This window comes from Lepisma saccharinum, chromosome 3 (assembly GCF_977018435.1).
Source record: "Lepisma saccharinum chromosome 3, izLepSacc3.1, whole genome shotgun sequence".
Taxonomy (NCBI): domain Eukaryota; kingdom Metazoa; phylum Arthropoda; class Insecta; order Zygentoma; family Lepismatidae; genus Lepisma; species Lepisma saccharinum.
Genome location: NC_139231.1, coordinates 48,122,427 through 48,139,467, shown reverse-complemented (window position 1 = coordinate 48,139,467; position 17,041 = coordinate 48,122,427). Strand labels below are relative to the sequence as shown.

Genomic DNA, 17,041 nt, shown 5'->3' with positions numbered 1-17,041 from the left:
GTCACCATTCTTGAAGCGTTGAAACCACTCACGACAGGTTCTCTCACTTATAGCGTCCTCACCATACGTAGTGGAGAGCATTCGATGAGCCTCAGCCGCAGTTTTCTTCATATTGAAACAAAAAAGTAGAACCTCCCGCAAATGGCGAGAATTTGGCTCGTACACTGACATTTTTAATCGCGAACAACTTCACGATGCACACACCACTCGACTAATGTTTGAATGGGGTTATCTTGACAGAGGTCTAAGCTAACTGCGTGACGTCTGCGATCTGCTTCTTTCGACCGCTACTTCCTGTTGTTGCCACCTGTCGGAAAACGGCGGAAGCAAAGTTGTACACCTTGTATGTCACTGAGGCAATTCAGTTTTCTTTTCAGATGCATTAGGTTTGATAACATACATACAACAGAAGAGTGGAAAAGAGAGATAAGTTGGCTCCTGTGAGGGGTATAATGAATAAAAATATATAAATAACTTACGTGAGTGAGTAGGAATGTTTCAGAACGACATTTCGGAAGTCTGTACTACTTCCTTCATCAGGTAATAAAATGAAAAAAAAAAAACTTTAGGTGCCAAAAATGGTACCGCGTTGTTAAATCGTAAGTTGAGAATTCAGGTTGAGGATAGAAAAGGTAAAAAACTTATGGTGACAGCTTAAAAACTCCGATGGAAGTTTTTGCTGGTTAAAAATTCCCTATGTTAAAAACCACAAGTAAAACAAATAAAAATCGAAGACCCATTACAGTCCCCTAGTGACTTCAGTCATTTCGATTTTTATTTGTTTCACTTGTGGTTTTTAACATAGGGAATTTTTAACCAGCGAAAACTTCCATCGGAGGTTTTAAGCTGTCACCGTAAGTTTTTTACCTTTTCTATCCTCAACCTGAATCCTCAACTTACGATTTAACAACGCGGTACCATGTTTGGCACCTAAAGTTTTTATTTTTATTTTATTACCTGATGAAGGAAGTAGTACAGACTTCCGAAACGTTGTTCTGAAACATTCCTACTCACTCACGTAAGTTATTTATATATTTTTATTTGAATTGATAGTGAGTAAAAAGCACCATTGTAATATGGGGGTATAATGAAGAGATACACAGAAAAGTAAGAAATATTATGTACCCAGTGAATATCTTACAACAGATGAAATGTTACTCATGTTTCGGGGATGTTGCTCCTTCAGAATGTACATACTGTCAAACCCTTCTAAATGCGGCATCAAGATATTTATCCTCCCGGATGCAAATACATATTATGTGAAGAACATGTGTACATAGACAGCAGTCTGCTGGTCCCTTCAGAATGCTGCAGAAGATGTTGTTGTGCATCTTATACAACCAGTGTCAGGGAGTGGAAGAAATATCACAGTACACAAGCTAGTGATGCAAAAACTCTTCTCAGAGCATGAACTCACTCTCGTAGGCACTCTACCCAAGAGCGAGCGTGAAATTTCTACCACACAGGTCCTGAGAAATACACTTCTTCTTATTTGGCTAGCAGGAAGACTGTACTTTGGTATGTAACGAAGAAAAACAAATGTGTCATTCTGCTATCATCAATGCACAATGATAATGGAATTGACCTGTCTACTGGACACAAATAAACCAGAAATAATTACTTTCTATAATGCAACCAAGGGTGCAGTTGATGTGGTCAATGTCATGTGTGCTGAATATAATGTTGGAAGACAAACAAGGCGTTGGCCTTGAACACTGGAGGCATAAATGCATTTATAATGCATAAAGATAACCTAGAATAGGAACAAAAAATATCAAGAAGGTAGTTTCTGAAGCCACTTGGGCTGGACTTAACTAAAGAGCACATCGCAGAAAGAAGTCAGCAAAATAAACCTTCTGAGGAGTATTTGTCAGCTGGTGGCTAAATTGTTTGGAACAAAAATTCAGGATGAACGAGAAATTCCAGAATCTGGAAAACGGAGGTGTTGCTGCAAGTGCAAGGACAATAAAACAATAGCTGTCAACAGTGGTTGACCCTTCTAGGGTTAAGATTAGGCCCAAGTTTCTTTTGTTTTATTGCGATTTCATCATGCTATGAATGCAATTTTTACATAGTTCGATTTCGATTTACTTCTGTTAACACATACTGCAGAGTTTTAGCAATAATTAAGATTTTGTTGAATATATGCTTTCGTCGTTAGGTTAGGCAGGTCAGGTTTGGTCCTCTTAGCATTAAAATACAGTCCCTAAATGCCAGGGGCATGCCGTGACCTTTCCTGATAGGCAAGCGATGGGTTAATTTTTCGTTTCGGTTAATTATAACAATTTCAAATATAATATAGGCCTACACACATCCCTACTTACAATAATGTGCATAATGGTGAAGTATCGGGCTTGAGTGTGTGAAGTGCATACATACAGTAAAATCAAATCTTCGCTGCACGGTTTATAAAGAAGAAAAACAGCCTCTCAATATAAACTTGTAAATTTCAACCATGAAGAAAATAATGATTTACTTGATATTTGAGGGCAACTGTAAATTAAATTAAGTTCTTTTTTAACCCTGAAAATAATAAACATCCTATTAGCATAAAGTTTCGACCATAATAAACGGACGGGTTTCGGTTTCTTACTTATTTCTTATAAATAGAATATGACTGGTGATCACTGGCTAACAGCATAATGTAATTTGTTGATTACTACAGAGTTTCAAACATGAAATTGTACCACGTTAGGTGGTGATACAGATGCACAGAAAATTCTGGAAGTTAGCAACACTTGTGGCCAGTGTGGACGAATTCTTTCCAACACCCTTGCCAAAGACAGATGTCTTGGTGTTGCTTGCCCTTGGCCTCTTTTCTTAGGGGATGGACAGTGTCCATGCAAGAACTGCATAAGCGGGGAGAAAGGCGAGTAGTCCTCTTCTTCTAACACGGTCAGTCGTGACGCATCGCCCAGGTCGTCAAGGGTGTAGCCGGTTTATGTTTCACGCCAAAAGAACAGAAATCGAGGAAATGAAAATTCTGCAATGTAAATATCTTATAATAAATAACATTCTAATGTGTATACAGGCATTGAAAAACACGAACTTAAGATATCAAAAGTGTTTTAATAAACAACGCAAGCAACCTTTCCTTACCGCACGCTTCTGCTAAATGCATTCTACTAAGGTTCCGATTTACTTCTACATTCATTCCCACTAGTCTACGAAACTTAAAATCGCTTGTCAAGGGAAAATACATTGTCCATGGGAAGCACGCATACTTGCGTAAGGTAATTTATAAGTAGAGCCCGGATGTTTTGGCACTGAAAAGTGTTAAAAATGGCAGGCAAAAAGGCAACGAAAAATTGAAAAAAAGGCAGTGAAAATTGAAGAAGAGGCATTCAAAATTGATGAGAAGGACTTAAATTCTTCTTAAATCCTTAAAAATGTATTTACAAATAATAATTTGAATAACAAGGGTTATTGAAAAACGAAATCAAATAGAAGAAGAGAAATGTAATTTTAAAAAATGCCTTGTCGGAATGACAAAAGAGGCAAAAATGTTTGAAAGAGGCAGCGTAAGGTGAAATAGGAAAAAAAAGACAACATAATACCTTGTTGGAATGACAGAAGAGGCAAAAATGTTTGAAAAAGGCAGTGTAAGGTGAAATAGGCAAAAAAAAAAAGGGAAAATAAGGTATTGTTCAGAATGTTAAGAACCTTTGGATTGGTGTACTTTTGTGTTCAATTTTTGTCTACCAGCGTCGGAAACGAATAGGCATTTTGCCTAAAATCCAGGCTCTATTTATACGTTTTTTTTTTCCAACATAAATAACTTTTTTCGAAATCCAAACAGTGTTCATTATGCTACCGTGGCCCCACCTTTTTCTATAGAGTCCCTTTGAATGAAAACATCAAAAAAATACGAGTGAAAACATGATTTAAAAAAAGTTGAATCCTAGTGGAAATTCACATATATATTCCCGTTGAAAACCAAAGTTCGACCTGGCAATACTGTGTGTTTACAACATGGATTAAGTTCAAGGAAACCAGCTATGGCAAGTAATGTAGTAGTATTTTTTATATTATTTCATAGAAATGTAAATTCAAATTGAGAAATGCACAGTGGCAATTCGAAGTGTTAACGGTCAAACACAAGGGTCGATTGTGCAGTCTAGCTAAAGAAGGTTCAAATTTCGTGTGAGAATGATTGTCAAAATTGTACGATAATTGGTCTTCCTGTTAGAAGAATTTAAAAAAAAATAATCATAAAACAATCCAAACTGTTACCAGACACGTATTTAGAAATATGTTTTGGGAGAGGGGGGGGGTCCAAACAAAGTGTCTCAGAAATAATAATATTAATAATAATAATCATAATAATAATATTAATAATAATAATCATAATAATAATATTGTTTATATTAAAATAATTATAAATCAAATTAATATTAATTACAATACATAAATTAATATTATATTATTATTACACAATTTGGTAAAAAGACTGTATAAGAATAGAGATATAAGAGTGCATATTCATTACGTACCTTACCTGTAGTTAAGATCGGAATAATTTACATAAAAGCAAGTGCCCTGGCAAATGAAATTAATGTCAAATAGATGAATAATTGAATATTTATCGAATAACTAAAATTATGTTACATGTAGTTGGAGAACAGTAAGTTTCTGATTAATATTTTATGCATATTATTTTGAGTAGTAGTGTACATTGCTTAATTTTAGTACTTGGTAAGTCTTTCCAGATGCCTGGACCCCCCCCCCCCCTTAAATATGATCTTCCTATCCTTCAAAGCTGTATGATCCCAATATAATCCTTGTCTTCCAATAAGTTCAGGGAAATTATACAACAAATGCTAAAGGAGAATACTTTCACAATTTTATTTTCGAACTTAATAAGCCTTTCGGGTAAGGGGGGTCCAGTTCAATTTACTTGCATTTTTGGGACAAAATGTCATGTTACTGTCATTTTTGCATCTTGAAATAAATTAATTGTACATAAAACATCAAAATTTGACAACTGTGACACATATAACCTGTCAGATTGTCATGGAGAAACATTCAAATTTCAGTAATAATAAAATGTGAGATAAGGAGATGAACACACAATTGCATTATTTGGCATTTCTCTCATTACAACAGGAATGGTGTGTACTGAGAATTGTGGGATAAAAGTATTATAAACCTTACTGCAAAGCAACCTCTGAATCACAGGCATTTTCTTTATTCCAAATATTAAAATTTCAGTAACCGCCAAACGTCTGAAATTCCTTTATTTTTCTTCTTTTTCGCATTGGTGCATTGCTAAGGATTCTTGAAGGTGGCATTTCGTTTTTTTCACGACAATAATTTCAATTTTCAACATATCGAGTAATTATTGTTCGTTCGTTTTTGGGTTGAGTTACACACAATATGGCAGGCAAATCTAGACTAGCGTTGTCGATGATCAGTGGCTGTGCAGTGTTTCCAACCTTCTTAACCGAAAAATACCTGATTTTGCATTTTTTTCCGGGTTCGAAAACCCCATGAACCATGCACGGATAGCCCCACGAACCATTCATAAATAGCCCCATGAACCATGCATGGCAAGGTTAGGTTAGGTAAGGCAAACATAGTTAAAATTGTTATTTAACATTAGAAAAATTCAAGATAATTCATTTCACAGTTGCAAAATCGCGTGGTTGGAAACACTGACCGCTTGTTACACCATCAAACGCCAGCAACATTTGGTTCACGTAGTAGAAGGACATCAAGGGAACAGCTTTCGTGCATCGGAGAGACATTAATGTTTTAAAATACATGATTTACCGGCAAAAATAATTAAGCGAGGGGAAAAAAACACTTCCGAAACCTTCGTAAAGTATACAGAAACTCATTTCGGTAAGTACTTTCTCCTGTAAAATTGAAGAAATAAGTTTCACGGGTACGAAAATTTTACCTTTCAAATGACCTACAAGCTAAAATTGTCGCACTGTACATAAATGGGCAAGGGATTAAAGTCGCAATAATGATGGCCAACAAGTAGGATAATCCTACGCCCCTAATACTATTGTATTTAGTGTCTTACTTATCTTTCCCTCTAAACTAATCGGGACGATAAATATGAATGGTGAAATAATTAAACTAGCTTACCGATTTGAAACACATGATCACTAACTTCATAGCGTTTTCTCCTAATCACCCGACCACAGACGTCAACACGTCTCTATTATACTTTGTGCTCATGCGAATTATTTACTCAGAATAAATCAACGGTACTACTTTACTATACCGGAGACACCAACAATGATTTATTTCACAATTTTTTACATTGCTAATGTACTATTCTGCATTGCGGAATATTTCTTTAGGTGAAATAATGAATTTCTAACGAAAATAATGTCTACTTTTTACATTAACGAGTGCTTACTGTTGTTCCTTAATTCCCACAAACCATCCACGGGTAGCGTATTGTGCTCTCGTGCAGAAAGCAAATGGCTGCAACAGCAAAGCGAGTCTGAAATAGATTTTCGTAGAAAACCAGGTAAATTTCTCGTATCGGACAAACGGCTGAAATTTGTTAGTTCATTGAATTTCAATATTCGTACTTACGTATTCTGCATTGAGAAACATTGCTGAATGTGGCATTTCGCTTATTTCACGGAAATAAGCTCTATTTGCGACATATCGAGTAAGTTTTCTTCGTTTCTTTTTGCCTTCGGTAACACGCTAAATGGCGGTTACAGTTTCACTACCGTACTCGGCATGCAGTGTTTCCACCCCACTGCACCCAAAAATACCTACGTAGCCCCACAAACCATTGACGCATAGCCCCACGAACCATTCATGCATAGCCCCACGAACCATTTCCGGTAAGGTTAGGTTAGGTAGGGTCACTATAGGTTACAATAGTTAAAAATTGGTTTCGAAAAAAATATGCGTAGCCCCACACACCATTCTCGCATAGCCCCACGAACCATTGACGCATAGCCCCACGAACCATTGACACATAGCCCCACGAACCATTGACACATAGCCCCACAAACCATTTGCGGAAACGTACCTTCTTCAGTTACAAACACGCGTGTTTGGAAACACTGACCGGGATTACGTCATCAGACACAGGCTACACCCACCTGGAAGTAAATGAATGCAAGAGCTTTCGTGCATCGGTCACACATTTATATCAAAAAATAGATGAATTGCCGGCAAAATTCAATGAACGATGCAAGAAAACACTTCCCCGAACTTCCACAAGTCTAAAGAAACTGCATTCGGTAAGTAATTTCTCCTGTAAATTTGAAGAAATCCGTTTGTCCGATACGAGAAATTTACCGGATAGGATGCTCAGGCGGGACTTGAACCCGGGGTCTTGGATGACGAGATCGAATTACATCTATTCATGGTATTTACACTGCTTGTACTACAGAAGTTCTACTAGGATTTTAAAGGAAATGTGTTATGGGGAAAAAGTGTGAAAGGAATAGTCAACCTGCAAATTGTTTAATTCACAATGGAGACAGAAGGAAGCGTAGTTACATGTACACTGGGAGTTCATAAATTTATATCGTGTGCACAAAACATAAATTTCCGAAGTTGCATAAAACTACATTTCCCACGAAATATATCGCAACCAAGTTACATGTAAAATTATACTGTTACTTTTAATTAACTCTACGCACAATCCACTCACCACAAAAACACAGCAACACAAACGCGCCACGAAACAAATCGCAGATTCTGAGCGCGGGAGAATATTGAACTTTCATTGGTTGATGTACCCATTGCTGATGGCCACCACTAATCCGTCCAACAGTTGTATAACAGTTACTAGTCAAATAATAACTTTCCAACTTTTGATCACTTTTGCAAGTAACTAAGGATATTTAGATTTCAGATAAAAAGCGTTAAAAACCTGGGCTTTCAGGATGGGGAATAATTCTGCATATGTTAAGGTCTGTGGTGACCGAGGGACGCAGGTTTGGGTGGGCCTGGTTAACTCTGGTAGTGGTCTACCTTCGGCGCCGCCTCTGATCTGCACAGCACAATGATTCCAAAAGTCGGGAAACCATTTCCCGAAATCTGTATAGGGAAAGGAATTTTCGTACTAGTTTACTATCCTTCGGACAGATTTCTTCATTTCTACAGAAGAAACTTCTTACCGTAATAAGTTCCTGTAGTATTGTCTAACATCGGGAAGATGTTTTGTGTGAAATTCAGGTAAGTTTTCCGTATCCTGGAAACCGGCCAATTACTAACATGCCTTTAACAGGGAGTCCATAGAAAAAGCCGGGAAGCCGGAGCGGAGCGGAGGCGGGGCCGCGTTAGCGGTTGGGGGCGGTAGGTCAATTACCCCAGGGGCGGAGCCCGGAATCGATGGGAAATTTGAGTCAAAGATTTCAAACGAAAATAATATTTTTTGTTTAAATTTCGCACCGATTCCGGGATGGATAGCCCCAAAAACCATTCACGGAATGTTCCGCGAAGCAGATAGGTAAGTATGAATGTCAAAAATTGACGAAACTCAGAAGTTATAGGTGTCCGAAGGATAGTAAACATTTACTGGAATTATTTTCCCCGATCTCGATATCTGGCTCGGAATCCCTCACATTCCTGTGTAATAATATTCTGTTGCTTTTAGTATTTTTATTTACCGACTTGGGCCGTGTCCGGATTGACAAGCGCTCCCTCCCGTTCTCCCCCGTTGCTCTCGCGTGCCGTCGAAGTCACGTCCAAGTCGTCCGAATCTACATGTCCCCTTGTAGTACGGTTGTCACTTTTCCCGCCAGGTGTCAGCCCGAACTTCACCCACCGCGCTCTGGGGCGCAGGCGCATCGCACGGAAGCAGAAGGCAGACGCCAAACAAACATCACAATGATTTCCACCTATTTACTACTCATATTAAAAATGTAACACGCTATTTCATCATTTACAATTTTTCTGCATTCAGTATTATCGATAAAATGTTAAAGTATAACTGAGTTTTACATCCTCTAATCAGTAAATGTTGTCTGTACAAAGTGAAAGTTAGAATATGGCTGCCAAGCGCAGCGTCACAGCGAGTTCAAGCGTGCATCTGTCGCGCCTCTCTGCTCTCCCCTCCGACTCCACGTCTGCCGCGAATTCGGACAACGGAGGTTGGCTGAGTCCCCGGATGGAACGGTGCTCTAGGTGACATCTGTTGCCGATTCGGACGCGGCCTTGTACAGTGGGATCCATGAGTATTATCGTGCAAATTGTCCATCACCATGTCCATGCATTTTATTTCACCCAATAAGAGCTTTAAGAATTAAAAGAAAACTCAAAACAAGCTTTTGACAGCTTCTGCACCAGCATACATAAAAATCCATCGCTTAAAAACACATAGGATGTAAAATAAAAATTAATGAAAATAGTCATGGACAATTTGCACGGTAATACTCATGGATCCCACTGTACTTGACTTGGCACATGATGCGATATTCAACTGTTTTATCACCTTGTATGCAGTGATACCCATTGAACTATATTGTGCTACCTGGTGATACCAACGTTGGACGATACGCGATACTACCATAATACTACTCAACTTTTCACTCAAAACTCAAAAAGATGGAGAGAGACGTTGAGCTGTAATGGACGGATACAGCCAACAATTCCATGATGCTATCCTAATTTTGGGAATCCAAAAAGATAATTTGTTTATGACATTTTCTCAATATGCTAATTTTAGCGCCAGCAGAAGTCTTTGAAGTCCCCAATATGCCAATATTTCCCAAAATCATTGAGCATGGGCAAATGTCAGAAACTCCCGAGTCTTGATGGAATATCAAATATTACGACTTGTCCATTGGAGTATTAACATATTATAATATTGACATAGACATTTCCCCCCTGAAATTTTGGAAATCAATGCTTGGTTTATCCTGAGAAATAACTATTTACAGTCGGTATTTCTTTTCTCTATAAAGCTATCACCTCATATATATTTTTAGTAGCAGTTTTTCAGCCAGTCCCTCAGTCCGAAACAGTTAGCAAAATCTCACCTAGGAAATCTGTGCTTTCGAATGGTTTTGTGAAAAGGATAGGCGGTGTGAGCCAAGAAACAGCAAGCAAGCGAATGGTTTTGTGAGGTGATTGATATTTTTGGATGTATCTTCTTTTTACGGTACCTTCCTAAGTAAGTTTTATATGTGATATATTTTTTATACGTGATATATTTCACACTAGCGTATATAGTAAACTTAACTTTGATATTATTAGAACTGCATAAGTTAAGAACGATGATGGTCCTTTTGTAAACATGTGCTTTTTTGTTGCTTTGCTGATGTAATTTTCCCTAAAACGCAAAATGGTTTTTATAATGCTATCACCAACATTCGAGTATTATTTATTATTTGCGACTGAAAATGTTAAAGTACGTTAAATATAAACAATTTGAATTTACTTGCTTATTAATACTATTTCGACATTAGGATAAAATATTTGTACATTGAAACCACAGATATTTTATATAGATTCTACTTATAATAGATAAAATGGTCTAAGTTCCGATTGTTTAACGCGTAAGCACACCCGTTGCGTGAAAAATACCCGTTTTATTATTATTAATTAAAGTTTTAGTATCCGCGAAACGTCTGAAATTCCTTTATTTTCTTCTTTTTCACATTGGTACTTACGTATTCTGCATTGCTAAGGATTCTTGAAGGTGGCATTTCGTTTTTTTCACGAAAATAATTTCAATTTTCAACATATCGAGTAATTATTGTTTGTTCGTTTTTGGGTTGAATTACACACAATATGGCGGGCAAATCTAGACTAGCGTTGTCGATGATCAGTGGCTGTGCAGTGTTTCCAACCTTCTTAACCCAAAAATACCTGATTTTGTTGGTGCGGGTTAAAAGCCCCCATTGGTTTCGACATTTTAAAAAATTCAAAGCAAAAGTGAAATAAATTTTATTTAATCAATGTGTTTGAGTACCAAATAGCCAATATTGTAAAATGTTTACATTTGGCAATGAGAAATGTATTTGCTTCTTCAATTACTTTTGATAATATTGGAGTTGAGTAACAGGCATTCACAGGCATTCATTCATTCCTTAGTCACTGAAAAGGAAGGAGAATTTCCTTCTCAGTATGGTCAAGAAAAGAGCCGTAACCCTTGGAATGCAAACTGAAGGAAACCCTCCTCCCCTTTCTTTCACCCTCGATGACCCTCTTATGAGAATGACCCTCCATTTCCTGTTATGACAGTGCTGCTAACTTCCCTTTTCTTTCCTTCCCCTTCTTATACCATTTATGCCAGCAGAGCAAAGTTCTGTGAGATTTGAATCGCTACAATTAGTAGGCAAAGTAAGTCAAAATCTTATCTCGCACCTGGATGCACATTTATTTCAAAATATCAATAATTATAATAATAATAATTGTTGCAGGCAGTAGCAAAGCATGGTTTTACGAAGGAGGCAAGTGAAGTTTTGTACAACAGCATGCCGGGAGGGGGTGAGGGATGCGTTATATAGCCCAACTGGCCCAGTCAGTTTCATAAACAAAATGAAAACATTTTTTTTTTCCTCAACCAATTTCCAGCCTTCAGTTTATTGAATTTTCTTGTAAAATTTGTGAAAGATGTCACTTGAATTTCTGCGTAAATAATTTAGCAGTTGCCAACACTACTGACACTACTGGTTGCTGTGAACACTGGTGACGTAATTTGAGCTGGACCAAGCTGGATGCATGGTTCAGACATTCCAAACCACAAACACTCGCCCGGTATCTTTGTCCCAAGTCCTGGTGTTCACTGGGGTTGTAGCGAGTTGCAGTCTGCAAGGTAGCAAGTCGAAGTGGTTGTTTTGTGTGTTACGTTTCTGCTTGTGTAATAGATTTTTGACGTGGAACTAAATATGGATAGAGAAAAGAGGAGAAATACATTATTAGATTATTTCCAAAAGAAACAAAAAATGGAAGTTGAAGCTTCACTTTCCACAAATAGAACCTCAGAAAAGGTCGATTGAAGTTCAGAGGAATTCCATTCGAATTGCGAGTGAAACGTGCGAACTTTCAGACTCTGATATTCAACAAGAAGGCATAACAGAAGATATTGGAAACCTTCTTGCAAAATTATGTCAAGGAACTGTCGAGGTAAGTGACGTTCATTATTTGATAGCAGATATATCCATAGGCAGATTTAAATTTTTTCTGGGAGGGCACAGCATGTGCTGTAAGCATACAAACGTGTGTGTGCAGGGGAGGGGGGTGCCCGCGTGTGCATGTGTGTAGGATGTCACCCTATATCACCAATATATCTTCAACAGTTGGTTTCCCAGTTCCATAACGTTAACAACATACAAAATTCCTCTCCATAGACCTAATATGAAAATGAATATGACACATTAATGACACTGTAGTAGAAATTGTTAATTACTGAAGGGGTTCCCCCACCCTCCCCCCAAGAAAAAAGTACATGACAGTGTCGACATGCACATGGAAATGATCGCTGACATGTAAGGAACACAAAAATATTTGCATTATTATCATATGACCAATGTAACTTGAGTTGTACCCCAAAAAGGAATGGTCGGCATGCCACTGATTCCAGCTTCAAAATGCAGCGGTACCTTGAAATGGCTATAGCTCAGAAACTAAATGCCCTAGAGGTATGAGAGATATACCGTTGTACGCAGAAGGAATCACAGATTTAGACGATATATAATTTATGCATTCGGCGTATATATGGAGGGGGAAAGGGGGAAAATCCCCTGAAAATACTTTTTTTTTTAAAAATGGTGTTCCCCCCCCCCACCGCCCCCCCGAAAAAAAGGATATGAAAAGTTCAAAATGCACACAGAAATTATCGCTGGCATGTAAGAAACAGAAAAATATTTGCATCATTGTCGTATGACCAATGTAACTTGAGTTATACCCGCAAAAGGAATGGTCGGGATGCCACTGATTCAAGCTTCAAAATGCAGCTGTACCTTGAAATGACTATAGCTCAGAAACTAAATGCCCTAGAGATATGAAAGATATACCGTTGTACGCAGAATGAATCACAGAATTAGACGATATATAATTTATGCACATTTGGCGTATATATGGAGGGGGAAAGAGGGGAAATCCCTTGAAAATAATTTTTTCTTAAAAAAAATTGTGTTTCCCCCCCACCGCCCCCCCGAAAAAAAGGATATGAAAAGTTCAAAATGCACATTGAAATTATCGCTGGCATGTAAGAAACAGAAAAATATTTGCATCATTGTCGTATGACCAATGTAACTTGAGTTGTACCCCCAAAAGGAATGGTCGGGATGCCACTGATTCAAGATTCAAAATGCAGCTGTACCTTGAAATGACTATAGTTCAGAAACTATAAATGCCCTAGAGATATGAAAGATATACCGTTATACGCAGAATGAATCACAGATTCAGACAATATATAATTTATGCACATTCGGCGTACATATGGAGGGGGAAAAGGGGGAAATCCCCTCAAAAATACTTCTCTTAAAAAAAATGGTCAAAATGCAAAATTTATGCAAATTTGGCGTATATATGGAGGGCAGGGTGGCGACAGACCTGGAAAACCTGGAAAACCGGGAAAAGTCAGGGAATTTGAGGTGTCAAAAAAAGTCAGGGAAATGTCAGGGAATTTCGTCTTCATTGAATTTTAATTATTTTTTTTATTTATTTATTTAAAGATATCGTTATGGAACTCGGCTCGGGAACAGGAAATCTCGTTCGTAAGTTTCAACTTTTAGGCCCCTTTTATGCGCAACACAACCATGGCGCCAAAAACCAGTGATGGCAGGAGGAGAGAGAGAGAGAGGGAGAGCGAAATTTCTCTCCCCCGGGGTTCTCGGCTGAATTTTAAATTCGAACACTCTTTGGAGGAAAATTGTTATAACTCGCGCACTATAGGAGCAATCTACTTCGGATAACTTTTGTTTTGCAGCTACAACATCAGCACATGCAACCGTGTTCAATTCAGAACACCGGGCCGAGGAATGAGGGCGGGGGAGGGGAGCACGTATCCCCCAAATTTCAATGGAAAACATAAGAATCTGCAGTTTGCCCTCTCTTCTGCCGCTATTTTGGGGAGAAGGCGCGAACTTGAATTCTTTTCAAAGAATGGCCATTTCTCAAGAGAATGAAACATGTTTCATGTTCTTGGGTGCAATACAAGTTGAATAATTAGCCGAAATGTGATTTTTTATGCGAAAAATAGGTAATTTGCATTTTTGGAGGAAAATTTTTATAACTCTGGTACTATGGGCGCAATCTACTTCGGATAAGTTTTGTTTTGGAGCTAAAACAACAGAGCATGCCACCGTGTACAATTCAGAACGTCAAACCGAGGAAGAGGGGTTTGTGGGGCGCAACCTCCGAATTTCAATCGATAAAACATAAAAATTTGGAGTTTGCACCCTCTTCTCCCACTATTTTGGGGAGAAGCCGCGAAATTTAGTATTCATTTCAAAGAATTGATATTTCTCAAGAGAATGAAACATGTTTCATGTTTTTGGGTGCCATACAAGTTGAATATTAAGCCAAAATGTGAAACACTGGTTTTTACGAAAAATAGGTAATTTGCATATTGCTCAGAAAATTGTTATAACTCGGGCACTATGGGAGCAATCTACTTCGGATAAGTTTTGTTTTGCAGCTAGAACATCAGAGCATGCAACCGTGTACAATTCAGAACGCCGGACCGAGGAAGAGGGGCTTGGGGGGCACGACCCCCGAATTTCAATGAAAAAATAACAAAAATCTGGAGTTCGCCCCCTCTTCTCTCACTATTTTGGGGAGAAGCCCCGCAAACCTTAGTATTCTCTTCAAAGAATGGACGTTTCCAAAAAGATTTAAATATGTTTCATGTTCCTGGGTGCCATACAAGTTGAATAATGAGCCAAAATGTGAAATTCTGTTCGGAAATGTGGCATTGATATGTTGCGGAGAAGGTGGGGGGGAGGGGGGAGGTTGGTCATCAATATGAATTTTCCAGGCTTGCTCCAGACCTGTGTCAGAGTTTCCACCCAAACATAAAGAGTATGAAGGTCCAAAAAGCACATTCATTTCGTTATCATCATCGGGGAAGTAAAGGTTAAGCCTCTAAATATTACGTGGTAAATGCATTGAATTATCATTTTTTCTTGTCAGTAGGGGAGTAGTAAGGAGACTTGTCAACAGATGGAGGGGATAAGAGTGGGTGGCGCCGTCCGATAGTTGTCAGGCGTCGTAGTAAGTCATTTTGTTGGGCAAACTGAAGGAACATGTAAACAAATAGGTTCCATTGATACATACGATTTTTGTCGACAATGTACCTCACTACAACATGAGACAGAAATTGCATGGACTGCAACATCCAACAAAAATCGAATGCATAAACAAGAAGAGCTTTAGACTGTAAATATGCTGCTGGAATTTTATTACTCTTCTGGCTGTCACCTTATTTAATGTAGCAGTGCTTACGAAGGTTTTCTTTCATCATCTTGACGTATTACTGGTTTCGCACAAGTTCACATACTTTTACAATGACATTGCACTATTCTTAGATATCAAGAAGAATCCAACCAAATATATTGAATACTATCACGAAAAAGTGAAACAAATCTGCATTGGTGAACGTTATAGAAATTGGCAAGTGCATGCTCCCAATCTCAAATTTACGCCAACACTAGTATTGCAATGAAATTAAAGCCACTCTCTCTCCTGTCTGTGTAAACTCATAAGAGATGGTCATTAATCTCTCACTGAGTAAGGTTAATGTCCAATATTATGAAATAAAATACTAATAATAAATACGTAAATATTTTAATATCATATTTACTCGAATCATTCAATCATAAAAGCAAATCACTTTCTTCAAGAATTGACTTTTCTCTGCCAGCCTTGCTAAATTTTATCTTTCCATCTACTGATTTATACGAGGGGTGGCCAGAAAGTAATTCCCAATTAGTAGGGGACATTGATTTTTCGCAAACGCCAAAACCTTGAAGAATGGTAATTGCTGTGAAGTTATGTTTAGGAATGTGCACTGATGTCTGGACACATTTTTCGCCCGTTCGAAGTAATGCGAATTGTTGGCGTTTTTAGCGATTATTTTAAAAGTAATGTCCTAAAACAACGAAAAATTCCATGAAATGAAAACATTCTTGTCTTTTCTAGGCCATGTTTGTGTACATAGAACATGCATGTTTTCCAACATTTTATTCAAGAGTAAACTATAATACCTGTTTTATACATGGAATTATTCCGACAGCCACATTAAGTCATGTATTTCCCATGATTTTTTCAACTTCTATCAAAACCATTTGCATCACAGAGCAAAGTGGCAGGGTTCTAACAGGAGATCGAGTGTGTATCTACTGCTACACGGGAGCCACATCTTCGTATTTGTCGCACGAGATATGTTTTGAATTACCAAGCTAAGTGCCCACCATCGGCATTTGTCGAGCGAGTAATAATGGTGCTCAGTTGTTAGGGCATCTTGACTACTATGCGAGAGACCCGGGGTCGATCCCCTGAGGTGGAGAACCGGGATGTTTTCCACCTATTCAAACTGCTCCGGCACCCACCCAGCATCAGCTTCAGCTGGTACCTTGAGGAAACTTTGAGGGATAAAGGTAGTCAGAAGCGTGGTGCTGATTACATCCATCACCCCTACCTTCAGCCGTGATCAAGAAAGTGTGGGCCCCTAACTCCGCACCTACTATACACCTTCATGGAAAAGTGCAGGGGAGCACTTTACTTTTACTTCCTCAAAAATCTGTTCCGACATATCAAACTTGTCACGAAAATACGTAGACCATGTGACCTACAATTTAAAATAATAGTTTAAAAGCACAATGGAGTATTACGTTTCGGTATATTTGGCAGATAAATGTTCTAAAACAAAAACGCGAATTTTGGGAAACGTAACACTAACAAGTCAAAAAAGATAATGCCAATTTTTGGTGCCATAATATATCGGTATCTGTCACGTGAGATTGATTGATTTTAATTTTTTTGGTACGTCGCCACCTATGGTCATTATTCACCCTTCAGTATATACGGGGAAAATTCCAGTATCTAAAATCCTTACCTTAAAATTAAAAGAGGGACATGGAAAATAACTTTCCCAAAATAA

The 17,041-nt window shown here is 38.1% G+C and overlaps 2 protein-coding genes across 4 annotated transcripts in view; one reads left to right on the top strand and one right to left on the bottom strand.

Annotated features, from left to right (window-relative positions):
* LOC145985015 (uncharacterized) overlaps positions 1-7,718 on the bottom strand; it is a 47,096-nt gene extending 39,378 nt beyond the window's left edge. The window contains exon 1 of one of the 2 annotated variants that reach the window (XM_083118507.1): positions 7,637-7,718. The gene's annotated coding sequence lies outside the window, so the exon portion shown is untranslated. Of the gene's footprint in view, positions 1-6,373; positions 6,393-7,636 lie in introns of those variants that run through there. The other variant, XM_083118508.1, reaches the window with a different exon arrangement.
* Positions 7,719-9,978: 2,260 nt separating this feature from the next.
* Dtwd2 (DTW domain containing 2) overlaps positions 9,979-17,041 on the top strand; it is a 64,339-nt gene continuing 57,276 nt past the window's right edge. For both annotated transcript variants that reach the window (XM_083118505.1, XM_083118506.1), the window contains exon 1: positions 9,979-10,102. The gene's annotated coding sequence lies outside the window, so the exon portion shown is untranslated. The remainder of the gene's footprint in view (positions 10,103-17,041) is intronic.